Source organism: Mytilus trossulus, chromosome 2 (genome assembly GCF_036588685.1).
Source record: "Mytilus trossulus isolate FHL-02 chromosome 2, PNRI_Mtr1.1.1.hap1, whole genome shotgun sequence".
In the NCBI taxonomy this organism is placed as follows: Eukaryota; Metazoa; Mollusca; class Bivalvia; order Mytilida; family Mytilidae; genus Mytilus; species Mytilus trossulus.
The window spans coordinates 17,102,801-17,114,507 of NC_086374.1; the positions used below are offsets into that span (position 1 = coordinate 17,102,801).

Below are 11,707 nucleotides of genomic sequence, written 5' to 3' on the forward strand. Positions count from 1 at the left end.
GCAGAAAGGTGATGAACCACGTGGTATGTAATAGAACGAGACGTTCTTTGACATACTACATGTGTCATCACCTTTCTGCCCAGACACTGGTGACGTTTTACAAAGTCTGAGTAAGAGCTTCGAGCTCTGGAATATCGAAAAAGTTGGGAAATATATATCGCATATGCAGGTGAAGTTGGTATATTGCTTCTTAGGTGGTGCAACTTGATAATTTTTCAAAATAAAATCGTCTAGTTTGTCAAAGATACTGGTACTGAGATGACCGTACATATCAAATTTGAGGTTTGAGTCTAAAACTGAGGCGGAGGAAGCCGTGTCTATTTTTTCTTTAATTTCTAGTTACACATTGAAATGGAACCCAATTAGAAGAGGTTGAATTGTTAATGGATAGACCGTGGTCAATATATCTGAATGTGAAATTAAATGACCTGGCTTCTTTGGTCTTCTTGTTTTAGACAAGTGACTCTTAATATCTTCTTTGATATCCTATGTTTATAGTGTGAGCAATCTAATGATAGTTAACTCCTGTCCTCTTAGATTTTTATGTTTATAGTTTATGCAATCTTCTGATAGTAAACTCGTAATGCCTTTGTTGGTCTCCCTTGTTAAAAAATTGCATTATCTTCTGATGGTGAACTCATGAGGTCTTTTTGTTTTTGTTTTCCATATTTATTGTTTTAGTAATCTTCTAATAATAAATTCTTAATGCCTTCTTTGTTTTCCCATGTTCAAAGTGGGAACAATGCTCCGATAAGTCCCTGTTTGGTTTGGACTTTGTATATTATAGGTAAATCATTTTTTTCTTATAATAAAGTTATAGTGCCTTCGTTGGTTACCTTGTTTACGTATAGGGTGAGATTAATCCCATTGTTAAATGCCATTTTTAACCGCTTACGAAGCATATCTATTTTTCACATTGCGAGGATATTTTCTCGAGAATGTCTATAAATGTATTTTATTAACAAAGATGTAATAGAAGTAATAAGTTATATCAAATAGCATGTGGTTGTTAATTATGTATTTATTAATTCAGTTTTAAACAAAGTCAAATGGCATAAAATGTCATCGAGGAGACCAGTTAAATTGAGCATTGTTTGTAATGACAAAAAAACTCATTTCTTAAAATCAGTGCAGTTTATTACATAATTTTAGACATAATCCAATTAAATGTCAATATTTTGTATGGTCTACTTTGACATGCTCTCTGTTTGACTTCATTTCATTTGCAAAAATACATAAATTTGTCCATTATATCTTTACAAGTGACACTAATGAATTTGCACATTAGTTGTTGGACACTATGCTTTGTTTAGTAATGCATAATTTATTAGTCAACAATGCATGTGCAAATGCAAAGTGTCTTCCAACTGATAATTCATATTCAGCAATATTATTTGTTGACTCAATAAATTCATTTACAAATGTATTTATTTCTTTATAAAGATTATTTAACTTGTGTTGTTGAATTTCAGTTTCCATGACATTTAATTGGAATTTCTATTTATTTACATTTGATATGGTTGTACCATTCTCTGGTTTTCGTGACCATTGTTATATTAAGAATTTGCAGTTGGGACAATTTTCAGGACACATAATGTGATATTAAGTTAACAAATTGTATGAACCATGATCTGCAATTCACAAAAAGAGTTTACAGTGTTACCTGTCGACTATATGTTCTTTTTGGATTACAAATAATTCAAATAAAAAAGAGCTCTATTGTACTATACTTGGCAGTTGTTGTGTCAAATAGTCTGTTTCTTTATATGTTTGAGTTTGTTTTTGTAGCGGCTCGGTGTTTCTGTTGTACCCTTGTTTCCCTCTAATATAGTTGGTGTGTTTCCCTCGATTTTGGTTTATGAACCGGATTTGTTCCAGCTAAAACTATTTATGACTATTGAACAGCGGTATAATACTATTGCCTTTATTATTCAATAATGAGCAAAACCATTACCGCATAGTAAGTTATTATAGACCCCAAAGCCGTTTGCTTTGCTATTTGACATATGCATTAAGTCTTCTTTATTTTTCTCTCATTGTCATATGCCCTTCTCTTGATATTGAAATTATTTCTAATTATGCGTTTGATTTATTTTTTTTCCTCATTTCAAAATACGGAGGTGGTGGTATTTGATTGTTCAGGAGACAAGTATCAACATGAAACCAGAGGACAATATACAATATTGCATGCATGAAATACTTAAGTCTCTAAATATAAACCTCAATTAGTGTATGAAGACATTGCTTAAGACATAAGACATACAATATCATCTGTTTATCAATCAAGATAAAAGTTATAAATGCATACTACAAATTTCTAAATCTTTTTGCACATAGTATCGACCTTCTTAGACAAAGTATACACATAGCGCATACAGATAATTTGCTAGATCGGAAACCGATGTAAATATAAACTTTACTGGATGTCCCTTGGAGATAATGACTAATAAATCAATCACAAAACTCAATCAACTCATTATTTTTACTTGAAAAGTTGATTTCATTTAAGATGCAGGGATTCAACCGGATATAGTACGAGTCAAAAACTTCTAAATGTCTATTACATCACGAAAATTGCATTCGATATATATGAAACAAAAGCCTTGATAGCTTAGATCTATTGACAATTGCTTTAAGGTACTTACCTCATAATTCCATCTCCTAGAAGTAACATGAAGACAATGAACTATTTTATCTTTGGTTGATGGAACACTTTTGACGTGAATTTTTCACCTTAATTTGTTATCTTATTGTTGTTATGCTATTATAAGACCAGGCAGAATATTTACATTGAAATGTTAACTGTATTCTACAAACTAATAGAACACATTTGGTTACCCTACGAAATACGTTACACTTGCATGCACGAACGGTATATGCTCATCTAATTGGTATGATTATTTCTTACTTTAAAATGTTATCTAAATCGTCATTTCATAGCATATATAATCAACTTTATTTTTAAAGATGGTTATTTTATTAACAATAAGACATGCTTTGTACTCTAATTGAACTCTCTAATGGAACCTATTTTATATCCATACGACATTTCCGACATGTCTAAGTTGCAGGTATAGTCTTATAGTTTACATAACATTCTTTGTTAAATATTTGTTTGTTTTTGTTCAAATTGGGATTGTGACACGATCATTACTGCTGTACCCCTATTTTGACAATTTTACATATAACGTCTGTTTGTTCGTCTGCATCGTTGTAAATATAATGAAGTTTGAACTGTCATTCAAGTGAGAGGTTTAGCGCTATAAAACCAGGTTCAATCCAACATTTTCTACATTTGAAAATACCTGTACGAAGTCAGGAATATGACAGTTGTTGTCTATTAACTTGATGTGTTTTATCATTTGATTTTGTCATTTGATTAGGGACTTTTCGTTTTGAATTTTCCTCAGAGTTCAGTATTTTTGTGAGTTTACTTTATTCTAGACGTTTCTTTCGAAAATAATTATCTGTATTGTACCTTTTTCAGGTCAACATTTACAATAAGAAGGTCCAATTTATGCATATTTTTTTTAGATAGTTGTGGTTGTATTTCTTCAATATATTGAATCATATCAAATACTGGACGAACATTTGATTTCCCTCTATATTAACAGAATATATAGACCATAACTGTTTAGTGTCTTTAAATATCAGCTATATTTGTACAAGGCTAGGAAACAAGGTGTCTGCGAGCTTTTACCGAGCTATTACACCTGTTTCGAGCCGAGTACAAATACAGCTGATATTTAAAGACACTAAACAGTTATTGTCTTTATCCTGAAATTAATTCTGTAAATTATTTGTGTTTCGAAAGACAAAAAAAACACATGTTTTGCATTTATTTTCTATTTGAAGCCCTTGACGCCCGTGTAGTAATACGATACAGTAATCACACATTCAGCTGAAGACGGGTTCGCAAAAAAAGAATCACGAATGGTCAACAATAATACATCTCTCAAGGTGCATAATTATCTATTTTAACAGAACAACTAATTTCAACAGTAAAAAAATAACAAAACATTGTCCAATTTGAAACAGGAGTGCACGAGTTGTCCTACGCTTCAGACTCGACATTCACTAAACATGCATGCTGAAATTGACATGGTTGTTTTCTTGTGACAGAATAATACACATTCAAGTTTTTAAATCGTCATCGTAGAAAAGACTGCTGTTCATATGTGTATGTTATCAGAAAACTGGTCTGATTCTTATTTCTCTAAAGAAATGTTTATAAACAAAAGTAATCGTTAATTCGCAATTAATACGTCATTGGAGTGCAAATGATACACATTTTGAGTTTACGCAGGTTCATACAATACTCAGTCATGCAGTGCGCGGAGTTTGAAAGCGATATCTGTATAGTATACAGATACAGCATAGCTATATCTGTAGGGCTATATCTGTATAGTAGAACTTCCAATTGCAGGATAAAATAAAGTACACTATAGGGAAAAATGTTTTAATATTTAGATGATATTATTTAACATCTGACAACAATTGACACTATTATGGCATGTGATATGGGTAAATATGATTTGTAGAGTTGTACATGGCAATTACCAGTAGTACATTCGAACGGAATGCTGATTGAATGATTATACATTCACTTTATAGTATAAGAACAGTAAATCCAAAGCAATAAACAAGAAAACAACCGTTAGAAATGATCAACTCATGGTGACAAAATTTTTGCATCCGTCATATAGTACATTATTGACATCATATTAAAATATATCATAGTGACAAAATGTTAGAGATACTAATTGAATGCTGCTATCCTTTGGGCATCATGCCATATGATTACGGACTCCGTTTTGAATTTTCCTCGGAGTTTGGTTATTTTGTTATTTTACTTTTTAATGTAAACATTCATTTTCATCTCTCTATTCGAAGAATTGAATATGGATTTTGATTTACTCTTTGTAAATAGATTATTGCATTCTAGTGTGATATGCCATATAAACTCAATGTTTGATTGGATGTCGTATGTCGTCAATTCTACGATTTACAGTCGGAGTCATTGGCAACATTGTTGCGCAATCGAAACAGACGACTTTTGGATATTTCAAATGCTTTATTTCGAACATTAAGTGAGTTCTTGTATCGTATAAGAAAAGGAATGAAAGCGTATAGAAGGTTTCCTTAGTCAGATGGTGATTTCGAAAATATCCGTTTTAATGACTCAAATCCTCAACTGACTATAGCAGCTCTTCAGATACAATACTTTTATTCCCTAAACGAATCACGTTGTATCTGTCTTTAATTTAATGGTTAATTAATTCTAACAGAAGACACTGATTACAGCTTAAGCTTAACATAAACTCTAACCTTAAAACGTGTTCGCAGGAAATAGATTACAAGACTAACAGGCAAATCGACTATAAAATAAAGAACCTCAGTACCTCTTTGAAGATTTAATTAGACATTAGTAAAGGACAATACAGTCAATTAGATTATAATGGAATCTATTGCACGATAGATCGGTCAAAGATTGAAGTCAGATCCCATTATCATGGTAAAATCTAAAACTCATTCATTTTTTATAATTAGCTTTTTAATATTTTATGAGGCCATCAACTTAAATATATAGTAATTAACGCAATCATCATGGAAGCACAGAATAGTCGGTACAATTTATTTTTTATTGACATTCGAGATTTACGTCAATATAAACCAACTTTTATCGTGTATCATTACATTACATACCTATTTTCTTATTGAAGTGGTTAAATATAAAAAGTTTCACTTGTAAGTGGGATGATTACAATTTTCAGTGTTGTCTTTTTCAGTTATTCATAAACTGTGAAATGAGTTCTTCGCGTGTTCACCCTTCACCAAAAACAATGTAAATAAACTCATCATAGATACCAGGACTAAATTTTTTATATAACATGATGCCACTTTGTTTCATAGTTAACTACCCTTGCTCGGCTATCTTTATATTCAGATATCGACACTGGAGTTCTTATATACGAACTCTAAACCATATAACACCAAAGCAAACCGCAAAAAAAATATGTCAAAAATAGATTTTTTTAAGTAATCACTGAAGATTAAGCAAATAATCAATACTTAATAAAAGGTCGTATGGCCTCCAAAAACATTTGTTTACAGTAAGACATTCCATCAAGATTTTAAAATACAATAACCTATTAAATATGAAAAAAATTTAACACAGACTGAAAGAAACATATTCGCTGGATAAAAACCTCTATAGCTAATGAAGATGGTTCTTTCATTCGGACTTGGATGAATTAATAAAATTAAGAATTTAGCATTAAACCACCTTCATTTGTAGACAAATACATAATCGGACATATATTAATGTCAACTTTTCAATAAAAAAAAATAAAATCAAGATATTTCATCTCTTTTGATTGACAAAAATCAATGCATCTAATTTCTAAAAATAAACCCTGACAAAACAATGTTAACAATGAATATAAAAACAAAGTCAATTTCATGTAATGTCACCTTTCCTTAAAGACCTAATGTTTTCTATGGTAATATTACTGAGAATATATATTAGCAACATCCTGATTTAACTTCTTTTATTCTAATATCGTGTGTATAAAACAAGAACGAACAAGATCAGTGAAAAGAATATACACACACACAAAGAATATACACACAGACAAATAAACACGCGGAAAATAACATAGCATATTGATGTACATGCCCCAAGCGTCTGTTCGCTGCATGTACTGTACAGTAACTAGTACACACCATTTTTGCCCATTATGTAATATTGTTATATCATCATTTTTATACTATCAAGGCCACCAAAAATGAGGTTAAAATTAAAAAAACAATCATTCCATTATGCAATATCTACATTTTGTCATCGTACCAACTAATTTATTTTGTCATTCCATCAGAGCACCCAAGTGAAAGCGCACTAAGTAACATAATTTCTTGGAGCATGCCTCAACTCCAGTTGACATTAAAGAATCCGTATCGAAAGGGATCTAATATTCTATAGAAAACAGGACTAAAATATGTTTCTGTATTGTTTCGTAAAAACAATTTCAAACAATTTCAAAACGGTACTTGTCTATCCCAAATTCATGTATTTGGTTTTGATGTTATATTTGTTATTCTCGTGGAATTTGTCTGATGCTCGGTCCGTTTCTGTGTGTGTTACATTTTAGTGTAATGTCGTTGTTCTCCTCTTATATTTAATGCGTCTCCCTCGGTTTTAGTTTGTTACCCCGATTTTGTTTTTTGGCCATGGATTTATGAGTTTTGAACAGCGGTATTCTACTGTTGCCTTTATTTATTCATACATTAATTTTTAGGAAATTGATAAAAAAAAAAGTACATCAAATAACTGTATATCAAAAATTCTAAATATTATGATTGTTCAGTATAAATTTGAATGCCAATACATTCGAAACCTGTTCAGCCCTCTTCAACGCTGATAAAAGCATTTTGGATTGACTATTGCAAAATTTGACATTTTTCAAAGTTTAATTTTTGCATTAAAGCATATTAGAAACTGCAATGAAATAATATATATCTTACATGACGTCATGAACAGAATGTGTATAACTTTGATTTCAAAAGAACTTTTAGTTTTGGTTTTGAATGTTGCTAAAACATTTTAAAATTCTTTTCTCAATTTATCAAAAAACAACCAAATAGCAGATTTTTTTACATGAAGTCTAAATTTGTTTACCCCAACCCGCTCCTTCCCAGGGAATAGTTTGCCTTACCCGTATACAGCGAAATTTTTCGGAATTTTCTGTTTCTAATTCATGCTCTTTAAATTGGTTATCAAATTTGGTCTTCTTACCGTCTGCAACTGATGAGTCGTATGTGAACGAAACTCACGTGTCAAATCATATTTGATGAGTTAATTTCGGTATACAGAACGTACAACTGCGATACTTACTTCTATTCGATTAGCTAGGGCCCAATTCTGTATACGTGTATTAGAACCTCTTTAATAAAAACTGAATATGAAAGAAAAGAAAATAGACTGGTGGCCTTGTGCTGTTTTCTGCTGTTCGTCTTTGATAAACTCCCCGTTTTCAGTCTCAATTTTATTCCATGGTTTCGGGTTGTCTTTTGTCTTTTAACTAATAACATCAAATCATAAAAAGACAATCAACTCTAGCGTATGCAAACCTCAATCTTACTTCGGTGTTGACATGAATATCAATTATATGGTCATTTGTTTTTATAAATTTTCTGTTACAAAGCTTTGAATTTGTCGAAAAACTAAGGGTTTTCTTATCCCAGGAATAGATTACCTTAGTCGTATTTAGCACAACTTTTTGGAATTTTTGGTCCTTAATGCTCTTCAATTTTCTACTTTTTTTGGCTTTATAACTATTTTGATCTGAGCGTCACTGATGAGTCTTGTGTAGACGAAACGCGCGTCTGGCGTATTAAATTACAGTTCGCATACTTTTAATTAACTATTTACCGCTATATATGTATTGTTGTTAAGTCTTGTTTTGACCATTAATCAAGCCCGGATAAGTAACTTCGCCATATCTTTATGTTTAACTGATCTTAAGTCATTTGTCAAACTAACTTTTCTGTTTCGCTGAAGTGAATTTGATTAGTCTTTGTTATATGCAAAAATATATCCAATTTGTCAAATGAGAAAATATCCATTTGTTTTGAAAGCAATTCAAGAAATTGCATACTTATAGCTTTTGCTAGAAATTCAAACTTGTCGGCTAAAAGTATAAAATTATTTTGATTTCAATCTACTAAAGAAACAGTAGAATTGCATGTTACAAAATTATTTAAAAAAAAAATTGCACATGATTAAACTAATTATTTAAAACAAAAACAAATAATGATCACTTATGTAGGTAGGTTTTTTTTCGAAATGATTGTTTATCCTTCTTATTAAATTAGTTGACAATATTAATATTCAAAACAAATTATACATTCGCAGACTCACATGCGCACATAACCAAACACAACTAACACACCAACAAAAATATTACCACAAAAAAAAAAGATTTAAATAAATCATCATATGTAAGTAGAGTAAGAACAGGAATATCAGCATATCATGATAAACTTAATGAGTTGAATCCTTTCGCTAGTAACGCGCATTTTAAAGAAAGTCGAGATTTCTTTGTTATATTTTTCTGTTTTTATTAGTGTTTTACAAATATCCAATAAATAGGTAGTACATTGTAAATGGATAAAGCCATAAAAATTTTAGAGAAAGGAGCACAGAGGTGGTTAATGTGTTGTGTTAGTCCTATCTATAGGAGGAGTTGGTGGCTAATGTGGTCTGTTGTATACTGTCTTCTATTGTTGATGATTCATACTTCTTTGTTTATCATATAATCTAAACTCAAGAATATTAAATATGATTTTTCTAGTAATATAAACAGATTAGTAAAAGTATTGCCTTTACATTTGATTCAGAATCTTTAAAAACAAATCGACATTACTAGACCTAATAACAACACTTAAATGTAACAACACAGAAACTCACTAAAATGCATTTTAAAGTGAAAATGAATTCATAATTGGATTACTTGATATTTTGAATCACGAGTACTGACTGTTCTATATCTCAACACACTGCTACATATCTACGACCACTTGTTATGCTTCCATTCCTGTCGGATTTTATAAATATAATCAAGTTTTTTAACCTCCATTTCAGTTTGATTTGTGATAAATTCATTAGCTTTTTTTTTCTTATTTTATTTCCATTTTAGTCAGATTTGTAAGAAAGGTTTCAGATCAGTATAACACAGTAGTATTTTTATTCGATTTTATCAACAGTTAAAAGTTTTCTGTTCTAACATTTATGATTTTAGTATGATTTAATGATATCCACTACTTGAATTCTCATTGTACAAACATACATGTGATTTAATTATCATCACACTTTAGAATCCCTTGCTTTATATGATGAAATACATCTGATTTGAAATTTAATTGGTTATTTCCTCGATAACTTCGACGATATTTAAACCCAGTAATGTATGGTTTCCTTAAGTTGATTGCTAAGTAAGAACTTGGAATAAAAATCTCCCCATTATTGGCTTTTCCTATTCACACTGGGAAATACATATGAGAAAAAAATAGTACGGACCGGAAGGTAGGAAAAACATTTAACAGGATATTGCATATTTAGATATTGTATTTTTTTTATTTTTTTATTTCAGGCAAAATGAATAGCTGGTATGCAGGAACATTCTTTGTAGTGGCGATGACCGTGTTCATTTCACTTATTGCCAATGTCGTCTCGTTTGAGGCAAAGACTCAAGGTTTTCAACCATTCACCATGAACCGTGCTCAGTTTCAAAAATGGAATGATCGCTATCAGAAAAGATTCGGATTTGGATATCCTTCATCGTACGACGGATTTAACACTGACAGTCGACAACTTATGAGCTTAGGTCAACTTTTACATCGTATACCCAAAGAAAAAAGAATGGGAAGATATTCAGTAAACAGTCCATTTGCGTTTGATCCATACAGCAATACTTACCAAAACTGGAGAGAAGTTTTCAGCGGAATGAAAAGAATCAAACCAAAGGAAAACTAATTTTTAAACAAAATTCACTTTTCTTAAATAAATTTCACATTTGGAATTTATTTAGCATCAACAAATGTAACTATAAAACTTTTTAAAGGCAATCATATCTTATTAAATACAGTACTCAATCTTCACGAATGATTACAGTTTTGCTTATGTTTCCGAGCAGTTTGTCATTATTTGAATAGACTAGAACAGTAACCATTGTTACGTAGTACACGTGATTAAAATATGTAAACCACTTACGTCTTGTTTAGTAAATATTTAAACAATCGCAGGGATACAATAAGAGAGTTCCTCAAGGGAAAGATCAGCTATACGATGGTAAAAAAGACTAAAGTTTAAGCTTTTGTTTTGGTAGCCTCTTACAGGAACACTAACATTAACATTTTTTTAGACAGACTCTTAATCTCTTGACGCTTATTTATAGTCTACTTCTTTTCAAGATAATAAAGGTATTGAATATGATTTCTTAAACGATTGCTTATAAGATTTGCGTAAACCCAGAGGCTAGAAATGAAAATTTATTGAGACTGTTCAACATGTCATGTATCCTGACTTTGGTGATGCAATGAAGGAATAAAAGATAGATTTGGTTCAATTGAAGCATTCTATATTAGCCCAGTAAATCTAATAATCAGATTCATGGTTGCTCAAGTGTTAAATCTTGTCTTACTTTATAAGTCATACAGGAAGTGTATATTCAGTAATCAATCCACGAAATGAATAACGACATTTGACAAAAGGAAAATACAACCACTTTACAGTAAGATGGCGATAACGTATGATAATCGGACAAATGAAAATAGTATAATCGGAAATAAACAAGGACAGAGACACTTCTTGTTCATATTAAAGCTAAAAGTGAAAGAATATATGGAATTATACTGCTTGATTGGTATGACCAAATGCACTTGTAATGTAAAAGGTGATAGACGAAGCTAGGAAGAGGCCTTTGTCGTGATTCTTTTTTTTTAAATTTTAGAAATGATCTTAAAATGCAGTTGGTATCTTTTTAGAAAAAAGTCAGAGTTTAAAATAAAACTGTGAATCCTGTCCCTGAAAAAATGTCATTAAATTCTGTTTGAATTAATTCTGCACCTGGTCCAAAACAAAATTCTTTAAACTTGAAAAGTTGTGAAAATCCCCTTTTCCAATTCAGAATTTCAGACTCACCTAAAA

General features: G+C 30.8%; 1 long non-coding RNA gene across 1 annotated transcript in view; it reads left to right on the plus strand.

Moving 5' to 3' along the window:
* LOC134704944 (uncharacterized) overlaps positions 1–10,770 on the plus strand; it is a 28,175-nt gene extending 17,405 nt beyond the window's left edge. Inside the window, exon 2 of the long non-coding RNA XR_010105442.1 lies at positions 10,152–10,770. This is a non-coding gene — a long non-coding RNA (uncharacterized LOC134704944). The remainder of the gene's footprint in view (positions 1–10,151) is intronic.
* Positions 10,771–11,707: the final 937 nt, after the last annotated feature.